This window comes from Sus scrofa, chromosome 1 (genome assembly GCF_054392235.1).
Source record: "Sus scrofa isolate SSC_HxYL_T2T_F1_AM1 chromosome 1, Sscrofa_HxYL_maternal_Yorkshire_Landrace_v2.0, whole genome shotgun sequence".
Classification (NCBI taxonomy): domain Eukaryota; kingdom Metazoa; phylum Chordata; class Mammalia; order Artiodactyla; family Suidae; genus Sus; species Sus scrofa.
The window spans coordinates 4,833,070-4,846,872 of NC_139383.1; the positions used below are offsets into that span (position 1 = coordinate 4,833,070).

The 13,803-nt window shown below is 37.3% G+C and overlaps 1 protein-coding gene and 2 long non-coding RNA genes across 27 annotated transcripts in view; 1 reads left to right on the forward strand and 2 right to left on the reverse strand.

The window, feature by feature from the left end:
* The window catches only part of QKI (QKI, KH domain containing RNA binding), a 151,206-nt gene that overhangs the window by 71,153 nt on the left and 66,250 nt on the right, over nt 1-13,803 (reverse strand). The window lies entirely within an intron of this gene.
* LOC146405886 (uncharacterized) lies at nt 1,609-7,831 on the forward strand. The gene is made up of 2 exons (XR_014843697.1): nt 1,609-5,896; nt 6,988-7,831. It is a non-coding gene; the product is annotated as an uncharacterized LOC146405886 (long non-coding RNA).
* LOC146405887 (uncharacterized) lies at nt 3,029-10,505 on the reverse strand. Its single transcript, XR_014843696.1, has 3 exons — nt 7,107-10,505; nt 4,404-6,004; nt 3,029-3,390 (listed from the first exon to the last, which is right to left on the reverse strand). It is a non-coding gene; the product is annotated as an uncharacterized LOC146405887 (long non-coding RNA).

The following is a 13,803-nucleotide window of genomic DNA, read 5'->3' on the forward strand; positions in this document are numbered from 1 at the left end:
AAGTATTTCAGAGACAAACATGAAAAGAAATTGCATCCAGTAGAGCAACATCGAACAGCACCCACAGGATGTATACACGTTTCTATACCCTTCACATGCCTGACTGGAATCTCCCTACAGCAGTCCTTCGTTGTTATTAATTATCCAAATTACACTCATTAAAGACCCAAGTTAGGAAGGTGAATTGATACCAAACAGTAATTTACTGATTTGACAAAAAGGAAATTAAAAATGCAGAGTTTTAAACCTGTGTTAGATTTAGAAGTTCAAATAAATTAAAATGTAAGATTTAACTGGTAATCAGTGGCTACTAAACTTCCAAATGGCATTTAAGAATATTAAGGATATCTCTCTTAATTCAATAATCCATTGGTGAGGCAGCAAGAAATAATACAACATTAAAAAGGATAAAGGGTACATCTTGGAATAACTAGTTTTCTATTCTATTTACCTTCCATTTACCAAAAACAAAGCTGCCAACAAGCAGCTGGGAAAAGTCAACTTAAATTTCTTCACCTCCGGTCTTCCCAACAGATAACCGAGGGCATTACAGCTGCTTTAATACACATTTTAATTGAGTGCTGTCACTGGTAAGAAGAAAAGTGTGGAACCACTACTTTCCATATCAAACAAAGCAGGTAATTAACACCCATTCTGGCACAATCCCTTATCACCAAAATACACAATGGATGCTAACTTTCCTCAAAGCTAATGTTCCCTTACCAAAAAGCAGAGCTGGTGTTTCAGGGTCACATTCACTTCTTTATTACACAAGCATACATTTACTGCTCATTCAGACACCTATAATTAAACACAAGAAGCCTATAATGCTAATATTCAGGGTAGCCTGCGTGTAAGGGGGTTTCCCCTCCTCCCTATAGAGATGATTGCCTTTCATTTTAGAGTTTCAAGTAGCTACAGTTCACTTAGTTTTGATTACATAGCAATTAGATATGCAAATATGTAAGATCTGGGAAAATACTTTTTCAAACATCAGATTGTGAGCAATCAGGCCTATTCTTCTCTTGTATATACAAGCAGCTCATTAAACGACTATTGTCTAAAAAAATCTCTGCTTCAAATGCCTTGGTTTTTTTTTAAAAAAAAAAAACACATTTAAATCACATCCCTGGAATAAATCTCTCTTAGTAACCTAGTTCATGTTGCCTGTGCTGGGTGGGGAGGCACTAAGTCCCAAAGGAAAGGACACACTCTAATTCACACTATTTAGAGTTACTTCAACATTTGTCAAGAAATTTTTTAATATACAATTTCAAATGATACCTATTATTCCAACCACTTAAACTACTTTCATCTTACTTAATGGGTTTACATTATAAGCTATATGCAGGTGTTAAAATAGAGAAGAATCATCAATATTGGGGAGAGGAGAAACATTTCTACTTCAAGAAGATCAGAAATTGTTACCCATGTCTGGGTGTGACCTGAAAAAGTTAAATAGCCACTGATGTTCTTAAAAAATATATTCACATATTATCTTTACCCTGGCAATTAATTTTACTTGCAGGTTTTAAACACAACTGTGTTTCTTCACCTAAAGTCCTATTCAATTAACTTACAAAGTGCTTACTGGCTCTCTTTTTAACCTTTTTTTTTTTTTTTTGTAATTTAAGTCATGTGTCAGGTGTTTATAATTTAAGTTTCAATTTTTAAAGTATTTCGTCTTCACTTGCTATTTGATGCTCCTATATACAGAAATGTCAGGAAACTGGCTAAAATTCTGTGGTAAGGACAACATAATTTTCTAGTGGGCACCAACTGTGTCCACCTTCACTGAGGAGATCAGGAGCCCACTCTCAAGTCTCTTTCTTGCTCTAACTAACCTCCCTACACACATCCCTTCACTACACACTCTCCAAGGGCTTCAAGTCATGCCACTCTGCTTAGAAACCTCCACTGACTCCCAACTGCTCTTGCAACAGAATTCAAACTCCTTCCCCTGCCTACAAAGAAGGATCTCTCCAACCTCACCTCTTTTCCACCCATGCTGACCGTGCTATTCCTCAGAGAGTCCAATGAGTGCTTCGCAGTGGCTCCTTGTCACATGTTAGATGCCGCCTCTTCACACAGCTCTGCCTTGGCCACCCTAGTTAAAAGCACTCAATGCTGATCATACTTATTATATCACCTGAAGTAATTCTCTTCACAGTGCTTAACCATTACCCAATACTGTCTTGTTCACTTACTTACCTCTTTCTTGTCTGTCCTCCTCTCTAGTTTTGCTCCACAGGAATAAGAACCTCCCGGTTTTGTGTGTAGCCCAGAGAAGGGTATCAAATAATACTTTTGTGTGTAGGGGCAATTAAGAATAGCCTGATTTTCCAGAAGGTAGGAGGATGGAATTGAAGACATAGAAGATACTGCAAAACAACACTCTGAAGGAAATAATGGACTTGGGTGCCTTACTTTGTCATTTAAGGTTAAATTAAATGTACGTTGTTGGTGATGGTAACGAAACAAGATCATATGTTTGAGCATGGTGACACCACTGCCAATGCTGCTCAGACTTTTCACAGGTCTGGCACCTAATGTCACAATGGGTGCTGGTCTTCCTTAGTAGCTTGATGAAGTGTTTTTCTTTTTCATCTAATCATTCCATCTAAGAAGAATTGCTCAAAAACGCTATCAGTGAGTTTTCACATCTTTACTGCCAATAAAACTCACTTGCTGTGTCCAGATTAGGTCTCACTTATGACTGGCCTATCCATATATTGCAAATAGGTACAAAATAGATTATATGTCTAGGTGAATAAGGATAAAAAGTTAAGAGCTTGGTCATCAGCACATTTCTGGATTTTTTAAAATACCTTTTATAATGAGTTTAAAGAATTTTTCAGAAGGGAAAAAGGCACTGAAACCAGGGACTCTCTGAGTGAACATACCTCAGTGCGTATTACATCAACAGCAATGGAAGGAAAGACCTGAAAAACAAGCGACCTTAGAATCTGCTTTACATTCCAGGAGATAAAAGAACAGGCTTGCCAAGCATTCACAATCATCTCAAGTATTTTTAATCATAAAAAAATTATTTTCCCCAAATTATCAATGTCAGGAAAAAAACAAAAAAGGGGAATTATTCCAAATTAAAAGGAAGAGAGGAAGAGAGGGAAGGAGTGAGGGACACAAAGAGACCCGAGAGCAGGCAATAAATGTTAAAAGTTGGTGAATGAGGGTGAAAGGCATATGGGACAGAGGAGATTTCTATGTATTCTTTTTGCAATTCTTCTGTAGATTCAAAATTAATCCAAAATACAAAACTAAAAACAGGAATTGTTTGTTCCCAAACCTTTAGTTCTGGGAGTTCCCATCATGGCTCAGCAGTAACAAACCCGACTAGCAGCCACTGAGGACTTGGGTTTGATCCTTGGCCTCGCTCAGTGGGTTAAAGATCCCCACACTGCTGTGACTGTGGTGTAGGCTGGCAGCTGTGGCTCCAATTCGACCTCTAGCCTGGGAACTTCCATATGCCACAGGTGCGGCCCTAAAAAAACAAAAATATTCTCCAACGGAACTGTGTGTTAACAATGAGAATGGTTTGTATGTGTTGTCTGAAAGAGCAGCCACTTGTTACATGTCTCTACTGAGCACTTCAATGTGACTGTGTGACCAATCAGTTCGATTGTTCTCTCAGTTTTCATTTAAACAGTCACATATGACCAATGGCTACCCTACTGGACAGAGGACAGGTCTAGGCATTTCACTTGAAAAGAAACAGACTAGTTAAGTGAGAAATGACAACATGCTTTTGGATCTACTTTAAAGCCAGTTCTAATCAAACAAGCCTGTGCGGGAGGCGGGGTAGGTTAGGGATAGCGAGCATACTGTACTCAGTCGCAGATATTCCTGTAAGGTATCCTCTAACTGGTGGTGACAGAGGACATGAAAGATCATTCTGGGGTATTTTCATGCACCTCAACTTTGACTACAACAGAACACTCCACTGTGAAAAAGAATTTATCGGAAAGATCAGATCAGGATAATGATGTTTATCTCCTGTCAACTAATTTCTGCCTTCATGCCAAATACATATATACTTTCTTTTTTTAATTTAGAACTCTTCCACCAGTTAGTTCTACATATGTATAATATTCTAACCATAAATTCCTGTGCTGTTTCACATGGTGACCTTGTTACTTTCTTCTGATAATCACGACTGCCATAAAAACTACATTTTTAAAAAGCTTAAGTCCTAAACCATCACATTTGTGATGTGAGATGCTTTTCATTTTTTTCCTTTTGGGCCACATCCGCTGCATATAGAAGGTCCCCAGCTAGGGGTCGAATAGGATCTATAGCTGCCAGCCTGCACCACAGCCACAGCAACACGAGATCCTTAACCCACTGAGCAAGGCCAAGGATCAAACCCGCAATCTCATGGTTACTAGATGATGTAAGATGCTTTTGAACAACTACCAGTGCTTACTAAGGTTGTTAAAATATATGAAAAATCTGAACAAATGCTTAATACAGCCTTGATGCAAAAATCTTAGGCTGTCTTACATCGACAAGTAAAAGAAAAGTGCCATGTACACAAAAGGAATTCTAAAAGTTGACAGGTAAATTTTTTGTTGCATAAATTATTTACACTGCTTAAATAAGCAAATAAAAGGACTATGGTAAATCAGTTAACAGAAATTTAACTGCTTGGGAGTAGGTGAGAAGAACCCTTATTTTATTTCCAGACATGGAGTACTACAACCTTGCATATACCTAGACAGACACACACATACATAAAGACTAAAAAGATACTAGAAATAACCAAAAAAATGACCTTACTAAAAAATAAGCAGATATCATGCATATTCTTGGGGCAGGGAGAAGACAGTTAAGAGATGACTGCAGCAGTCTAAGCAAAAACTGAGAGCACAGACTGAGTCAATGGTGGTAGGGAGGCAACTGTGGGAACTCGGAAGCAACTGAGCTGCACCACTGTGCAAATCTTCGAAATGACTGACTAAGGGTAGAAAACAATCAAGATGTCCCCAAGCTTTTGCTTTGTTTACCAAAGTTGCTGGTAAGAGCAAACTAATAAAGAACAAGAATCAAATCCTATAAGCAATCAAGGGATCAAGTACTAGAGAAGAGAACATTCCTCTGACATACACAGTTTTTCAATTTATTTCCTCTAACTATACAGAAATCACCTCTCATTCTCAGGGCACTCTGAAACAGACATATTAAAACCAACATTTTAAATTTTCTATCAAAAACTTCATAAGGTGACAGCATCTTTCCAATGATGAATCTCAGACAGCTAGTAGACAAGTAGATTTAATAACAGTGCTAATGTTTTGCAGAAGAAAGTTGAACAAACACCAAAACAATGCCCAAATCTAAGGATGACGTTACTATGTAATTTGTCATCTAAATCAGGATATTTTCGAAGTGAAAGGAGATGCTAATAATTACAGCTAGACAATACACATAGCCGAAATTGTAATGGGCAAACCCAAACTAGTGTCACCCTTATACTGAGAAGAAAAATTTCAAAAGATGAAGGTAATGTGGTTTAGAAACACTGTGGGTTTTTAAAAATAACATTATTCACTCTTATTTTTCCTAGATCAATTGGTAATAAATATGGCACTTTTAATTTTTTAAAGAAGTTTTTTTTTGTACAGTAACCTAGTTTTTGGAGGCATTTGCTCTAATCACATAGGTAAGAATTTGCCCAGGCAATTAGTTCTAATTTGTCCAACACTGAAACCAACTGGGCAAAATTTTGCTGGAAATAGGTATTTACAAAGTTTCAAAGATTAGCTTAGTTAGATTAGTTATTAATTTAAAAGGAGAGAGGGAGTTCCCATTGTGGCATGGCAAAAATGAACCCTATTAATATCCATGAGGATGCGGGTTCGATCCCTGGCCTCGCTCAGTGGGTCAAGGATCTGGTGTTGCCGTGAGCTGTGGTATAGGTCACAGATCTGGCATTGCTGTGGCTGTGGTGTAGGCCAGCAGTTGTAGCTCCAATTCAACCCCTAGCCTGGGAACTTCCATATGCCACAGGTGTGGCCCTAAAAACCAAAAAGAAAAAAAACCAAAAAACCCAAAAGATCTAGTGTTGCCACAGCTGTGGTGTAGGTCACAACTGTGGCTTGGGCCTGATACCTGGCCAAGGAACTGGGGTGGCCAAAAAAAAAAAAGGTAAAAAGTAAAAAGGGGGAAAAGTTTCTTTACAGTAAAAAAAAATATGACTGACAACACTTTAACCAAATGACAAATGTTAATATTATCAATATTGGGCAAATTAATATTATGTGCTGAGGGTATATCGCTTAAAAAAAAATCCTTGCCAAGAATGAAAAGTTACTAGTCAGAAATTAATCTTATTAGTTACAAAGGATTTTACCTTCCTTTACAACAGGATCTGAAAAATAATAGTATTTTCTATATGAAGTGATTAATAGTTTGTATTGAGAATACTTTTATAGGTATTTGAATTCAGCAAAAGCTTAAGTTAAAAACTTACTAAGATCTTTAAAAAACAGCTCTCAGGAGTTCCCATTGTGATTCAGTGGTAACAAACCTGACCAGTATCCATGAGGATGCAGGTTCAATCCCTGCCCTTGCTCAGCTGGTTAAGGATCTGGCATTGCCATGAGCTATGGTGTAGGTCGCAGACATGGCTCAGATCTGGCATTGTTGCAGCTGTGGTGGAGGCCAGCAGCTGGAGCTCTGATTGGACCCCCAGCCTGGGCACTTACATATGCCACAGATGCGGCCCTAAAACCAAAAAAAAAAAAAAGTTCTACCTGCTATAATTTCTATTTGCTCTTTTCTAAGTAACAATTCACAAAATGAAGAATCAGTGTTAACTTTTTTGAACCCGAAGACTGTATCATCCTGTCTCTATGACAATTTCTGATTTAAAAAAAAGAAAAATTTGGAATTCCTGTTGTGGCTCGGTGGTTAACAATTCCTACTAGGAACCAAGAGGGTGCGGGTTTGATCCCTGGCCTTGCTCAGTGGGTTAAGGATCTGGCATTGCCATGAGCTGTGGTGTAGGTTGCAGACTTGGCTCGGATCCTGAGTTTGCTGTGGCTGTGGCATGGGCCGGCGGCTGCAGCTCCGATTAGATCCCTAGCCTGGGAACCTCCACATGCAGCGGCAGCAGCCCTAGAAAAGGCAAAAAAAAAAAAGAAAAGAAAGAAAGAAAAATTTAACAATTACGTATCTTTAAAAGCCAGAGTTAACAATTACTCATGATTTAAAATAAAATACCATGTTTTAAAATTCAAGTAACAATATAATTTTTTCAGTTATTTTTCATAACTGAAGGAGTAAACAGAAAAATAAAAGTAGGATGGTTCACTAGACTTAGGAAACTGTCTAGTAATCTGTCACTAAATAACTGAAAAAAAATTCCATCAAAGTTCTTCATTAAAGGATTCTGAAAAAGAAAATCTGTTGATGCAGCATAATGATAAACACATAAGCGACATTCCAGTACTAATTCTGTCAGTGGAGAACTGAACCCTCTGAAAAGAAAACCTGTCAGATATAGCACACTGTAGGTGCTCAAAGATTCCTTAACTAAACTGACTGCAATCCAATCAAGACTTAATTTTAAAAGGCTCATTAACAGCATCTAGTGATAAGATGGACTTTCTCTTCACTGCAACTCATGTCTCATTTCATTAGACACGGACAATTAACTCATCTTGGTATTAGATCTATGGCAGAGTAATTAGCTTAAGTTTTACAGGTTACTTAAAGTGTTACTTCAGCAATGGAAACAAAGGTTTATTTTTATAGGATCCATCTTTTTACCCCAGTTTCTTACAAATTAAAAAAAAAAAAAAAAAAAAAACCAACTATGCCTTAAGTAGTAGCAGAATTTTTATTTCAAATCTTCCCTATCTTTCTTAGCAATTAATATTGGCAAAGCAGTGACTCTATTCTTTTTACAACAGTGTACTGAGATACTGTCCAATCCGAAGAAAACATTTAATTTTTATTGCATTACTTTATACTCTTATATCTTAAAACAAAGCTAATTCACTTGAGTCCAAAATGGACATGTAACCAAAAACAGAACATTCTAAAATGAAATTTATGTTAAAAATACAGCAAAAGTGAGGATACAATTAAGAAGAAAAGGAGAGGAATGGACACCGCAGTTTAGTCCTGAAAAACCAGCAGATCACATAGCAAACTGGTATTTAACCCAGTGCTGCTGGGAGTACAGAAGTTCAGTGTGTTTAGACGTTTTCACAGCATTCTGACTAGGTAATTCTGTCTGTTAATACAAAAAGTTTTGAATAAGATTACTTTTTCTTTTTAAAACGCCGTTTCTCTGAGAATTAATTTCATTATATTTGACAAAAGAATTGGTCTACAATGAATTAGAATTTTGTTGTAATGGTCTTTTATGGCAGATCATTTGACAAGTACTGATTAAAACTCCCCAAAAAGGTGGACCTTCCTTTCTCTTGAAAAAGAAACCAATCACTTCGGAGCTGAATTCAATGCTGTCTCATGACGCTAATAAAAAAAAAAAAAAAGGAAAGAAAAAAAAAGCAGAGGAGGACTGAAGTTACTAGAGAATTAGTTTATAGCTGGAGTAGGACACCTTTGATACACAGGACTCTAGTTAAATTTGTCAACGGCTCTAAGGTTAAGAGAATATTTTGTTTTGAATTCAAAGTAGAATTAAGATCAGAGGATCTAAGTTTCAAAGATAGACAGCTTTGCTTAGAAAGTTCTTGTGTTCAGAAAATCTAAGACTTGGTCATTTGTTTGTAGCCTCTGGTCTCTTCTTCCTTCTACTAGCAAGTTATCTTTTTAAAACAATTAATACATATCATACAACTTCTTACCTTAAAAACATTAGTGCCAATGCACTGTGTTCAAAATTCAAAAAATTTGATATTCAAAGCCCTATGTCCTCAGATCTCAGCCATGTCTCCAATAACTGTACCACTTCTCCCACTATACCTTACAGCTTCCACTGCAAGGAACAGCATAAGGACTATTCTGGTTGACCCCACAGTTTCCTTCTGTAATCTCCTACTCCAATCCAGCCTTCTCCAGCTTTCCTTCAAACTCTCAACCTGTAAAAGAATTAATCACTTCCTTGGCTTTCCAGAGCACAATGTATAACATCTGTTGTAGTATTTACCACACTGTGCATTAGTTCACGGTCAATACATCGGACTCTTGGGGTGAAAGCTCCTTGAGAGCAAAGGTCATAGGCACTGAAAAAACACTTGCTGCCTGAAAAAGTATGAAGTTAACTGTGATGAGAGATGGTGAAAACTGAGGAACAACTATGTGCAGCACAGGAACTAAAATATCACAGAATTAAACGTAACAAGGCTTAGACTTTCATAGTTGTAACAAGGTTCCTTCCAAACCAGATTATACAATACTGTAATTTTCATAATCACTCTTCTAAAGCAACTGATCTGTTTTTTTTTTTTTTAAGCTAAATACTACTATTCAAATCAGATTCATGGAAATTTCTAAGTATGCCAAATTTCCAAAATTAACATTTTAAGACAGAATCCATAAAAATTCCTACTCTAGTACATCCAGTCCTAAGTACCAATGGTGAGGATGGAGCAGTGGGTTTGAGGCAAGGGTGGTAAGGAAGGGATAAAGTCAAGAGAAAAAAACATTCCTTACCCGAGTATAGCCTTTCTCAGCTAAGGATTCCACAAGGGAATCAAGGGTTTAATACCTGGCCCAAGGCATAATTATACATAATTAACTGCTCTCCCACACAACTACCTGGAATGGTACTTGTTTTGAACCACTCTCAGTGAAACTGAAGAGGTTCTATGTCCTGGGGTTCAGATGAGAAACTGTAGTTGAGAAAGGCTGTGTAAAAAATTAACAGAAAATGAGAGCACTTTCCTTCTTGAAAACTTTTAAAGTAGGAATTAGTTTCTTGGGCCCAATCAGACGTTATTACAAGTATAATGTTCCTTAAGAATAGTTATGCTATTTAAACTATTTCTAACCAATTGTTATAAACACATTCAGTGGGAAAATAAGAAATATACTGCAAACAACTGCCTAATTAGGAAATCGGAGATAGTTTTGCATTGCTTGTAACAGTAAGACACACATAAATATATACTTAGAGAGCAGCTTCTTTAATAGTGCCTTACGTGAAAGTTTACCTGTGGGAAAATTGGATCTCTCATACATTGCTAAAGTAATGCAAAATAAGAATAATCCCTAAAGAGAAGAATTTAGCACTAGCTAGCCAAATTATATATTGTGATACTACTGCTGGAATTCTATCCAAAGGTAAACTAGCAAGTATATATGGAGTTCCGTCGTGGCTCAGTGGTTAGCGAATCTGACTAGAAACCACGAGGTTGGGGGTTCGATCCCTGGCCTTGCTCAGTGGGTTAAGGATCTTCCATTGCCATGAGCTGTGGTGTAGGTTGAAGACATGGCTCGGATCCCGCGTTACTGTGGCTGTGGTGTAGGCTGGCGGCTACAGCTCCGATTCGACTCCTAGCCTGGGAACCTCCATTTGTCGTGGGAGCAGCCCTAGAAAAGGCAAAAAGACCAAAAAAAAAGATGTATATACAAAAGCTATTCAATATAGTACTCTCCCTATCTGAAACAGCCAAAGCCTAGACGCAATTTACATTGTCCACTAATTGGGGAATGCTGGAATCATTTATGGTATACTGACACAATGGAATGTGACAAAGTTATTAAAAGGAATAAAGACTATCTCTATGTAATCTCGTTAAGTGACCTCAACAATACACTGTTAAGTAAACATCAACAAAGCAAGACACAGAAGAGTATAGAGTATATAATCATCTATGAAGTGAGAAATTACACACATGCACCACTTACATAACTGTTTATGTGAAAAAAAGAAATGGAAGTATAAAACAAATACTAAAATAAAAATGTACCCAAACTGCAAGAGGGGGAAGAGCTAAGAGACAGGGATAAAATTTCCTACTTTGAAAATTCCCTACTTTATAGATTTGATTTTGGAACCATGTAAATATTTTACAAGTAACAAAAAATAGGCAATTTCTGAAAACAGACAACCAAGTGTAACAAATGAGCTTAACTGTCTATCCATATGATGGCATAACTTATAAAGCGAAAAACTACTGAGTGTTTTAAAAGATATTAATTTCCATCTCCAGTGGAATATACCCTAAAAACACTAAGAACTGGGGAAAAATTATTTCCACTGACTATGTTTTTGGTAGCAGTGTTCGTACTGTTATCGAGACTGTTTTGTACATTTCAGAACAAAGCAAATGAATGAATCATTTTGTGTCAACCCTAGAAGAACCAGGATTTTTACTGGGAAAAGAAGAAAATGCAAATAACAAGATAATTAAATAAAACACTGCAGTCTTCATTCTGAATGAGAATGAACTTGTAAAATTTTATCTCTATTCCGGTGTGTGCGTGTGTGTACATATGCATTTCTTAGATCTGCCCTGAAAAGGTCTACAAATGAGTATCACTAGAGCCCAGACTACAGTCTCCAAATATTACTTTTCACTATTAGTAATCAGTTTCTTAAAGAAATGTCTGATTTCAAACTATTACACACTAGAAAACAATATTCCTGGCCTCAAACTACTAGGATTGTGTCAAAAGGACTTAGAAGTGAACTTGAAGAGGCCCTCCTTGGCCAAAAAACACAATCACTGGTTAAAAATATTAACTATAATGAACTGAAATACATCAAAACTGTTTGCATTCATAATGACACTTAAATAAAAACAAAAAGAACAGGAGTTTCCATTGGGTTCAGCAGGTTAAGAACCTGACTAGAATCCATGAGGATCTGTATTTGATCCCTGGCCTTACTCGGTGGGTTAAGGATCTGGCGTTGCCATGAGCCAGACACAGCTCAGAACTGCCTTGCTGTGGTTGTGGTGCACGGCGGCAGGGGCAGCTCTGACTGAACCCGTAGCCCGAGGACTTCCATAAGCCAGTGGATGTAGGAAGGAAGGAAGGAAGGAAATAAAAACAGAAGAATTCATTCTTCACCTTGAGAGGATTCTTAGGAACCAACTCACTATTTTAAACGTAGAAAATGAGGAATGAGCACTTATCCAGCCTTTCCTATGAAAAGTATATCTAGCTAATAATTAGCAAAGAAACAGGGTAACTATTTTGTAGTTCTTACTGAAATAGAGGACCTAAAAAACAATCAATAATGATTCCTAAAATCAGAGGAAGAGAATGACAATTTAGCTACCACTACCACCACTATTCATTTAATGACTGGGTTTTGTTTGTTTTCTGTTTTATTTTTCCAAAAGGAAGAAGGGAAATGAGGAGAGGAGGGTAGGAGATCTAAAACTGATTAAACCTTTCTCACTACCAATTTACCAAAAACACAGGGGACAGAGACAATTGTTGTTTAACCACCATGAAAATGCAATCAGCAAAAGCTATGAGAATTCTTTGATACACATAACTCAGTCCTTTTACAAATAAACTGCAAGATGGAGAAATGGAGGCAAGGGTGAGAATGGCTTAAGAGATACCTCAATGAACTGCAATGTATCTGACCCTCATTTGGATACCACCGTAACAAACTTTTTTTCAAAAGCACAGTTATGAGCCAAGGAACTATGACCACTGACTAGATATTTAACAACACAAAGAAACTGGTTTAGTATGAAAATACACAAGTAAATAAATAATAAACAAACAACATGACAGCATTAAAGAGGTCTCCAATTTTAGAAACACCTCAGAAAACGTTTACAGCTGAAATTATGCCAGGAATATGCTCCCCAAATCATCTGGACAGTAGAGGGAGCGGAATGAGGGCACACAAGGAAGGAGGTGGCAGTGACACTGGTAGCGAATAAACACAGTTTCACAGTTGCCAGGATGAAAAGCTGGCTTCCCGATTTTTTTTTTTAAACAAACCACACCTATGCTCAATGCTGCCGAAAGCCTACTATTCAACAAGATCAATAAAGCAGTCTGTTTGGAACCATGCCTGTACTTGATGTTGTGTCACTGGCTATCACAGCCGCTTTAGCATGTCACACAAAAAACTGTATTAATTTGCTCATTTTCAAAGTGTTGAGACAACAGCAACATCTTTTATAAAAATTGAAGTTTAATAAGCTGCCCCCACAAATCAAGCAAATTTATTTTTGCATATACTCTCAATACTACCTTGAAACATTCCTTAAGTGTATTTTCTTATCATCCAGCACAGTCTTACAATGTTATAAAGTTCAATTATTTGGCAAACTGACATAGGACAAGGTATAGAGTTGCAGGAGAAAACGCTAATTATAAATCATTATGGATAGTACGAAACTGTATATAACTACAGGAAAAATGGTCTACAAGAAAACACGCCAAGGAGTTCCCGTCGTGGCTCAGTGGTTAACAAATCCGATTGGGAACCAGGAGGTTGCGGGTTCGGTCACTGGCCTTGCTCAGTGGGTTAAGGATCTGGCGTTGCTGTGAGCTGTGGTGTAGGTTGCAGATGCAGCTTGGATCCCACGTTGCTGTGGCTGTGGTGTAGGCCGGCGGCTACAGCTCCGATTCAACCCCTAACCTGGGAACCTCCATATGCCGAGGGAGCAGTCCAACAAATGGCAAAAAAAGACAAAAAAAAAAAAAAAGAAAACATGCCAAAACTGTTTTGCAAGAGCTATCTCCAGAGTGGCAGAATCAGGTGCCTATACCACATGTAGTTTTAAACTTTTCTAAACATATCACATATTAACTAACTAAAATACACATTAAACAAGAAATCAACAGGACTATAAGAGATAGTTAAGAGAAATCTGTATCTGTAATGAAAAG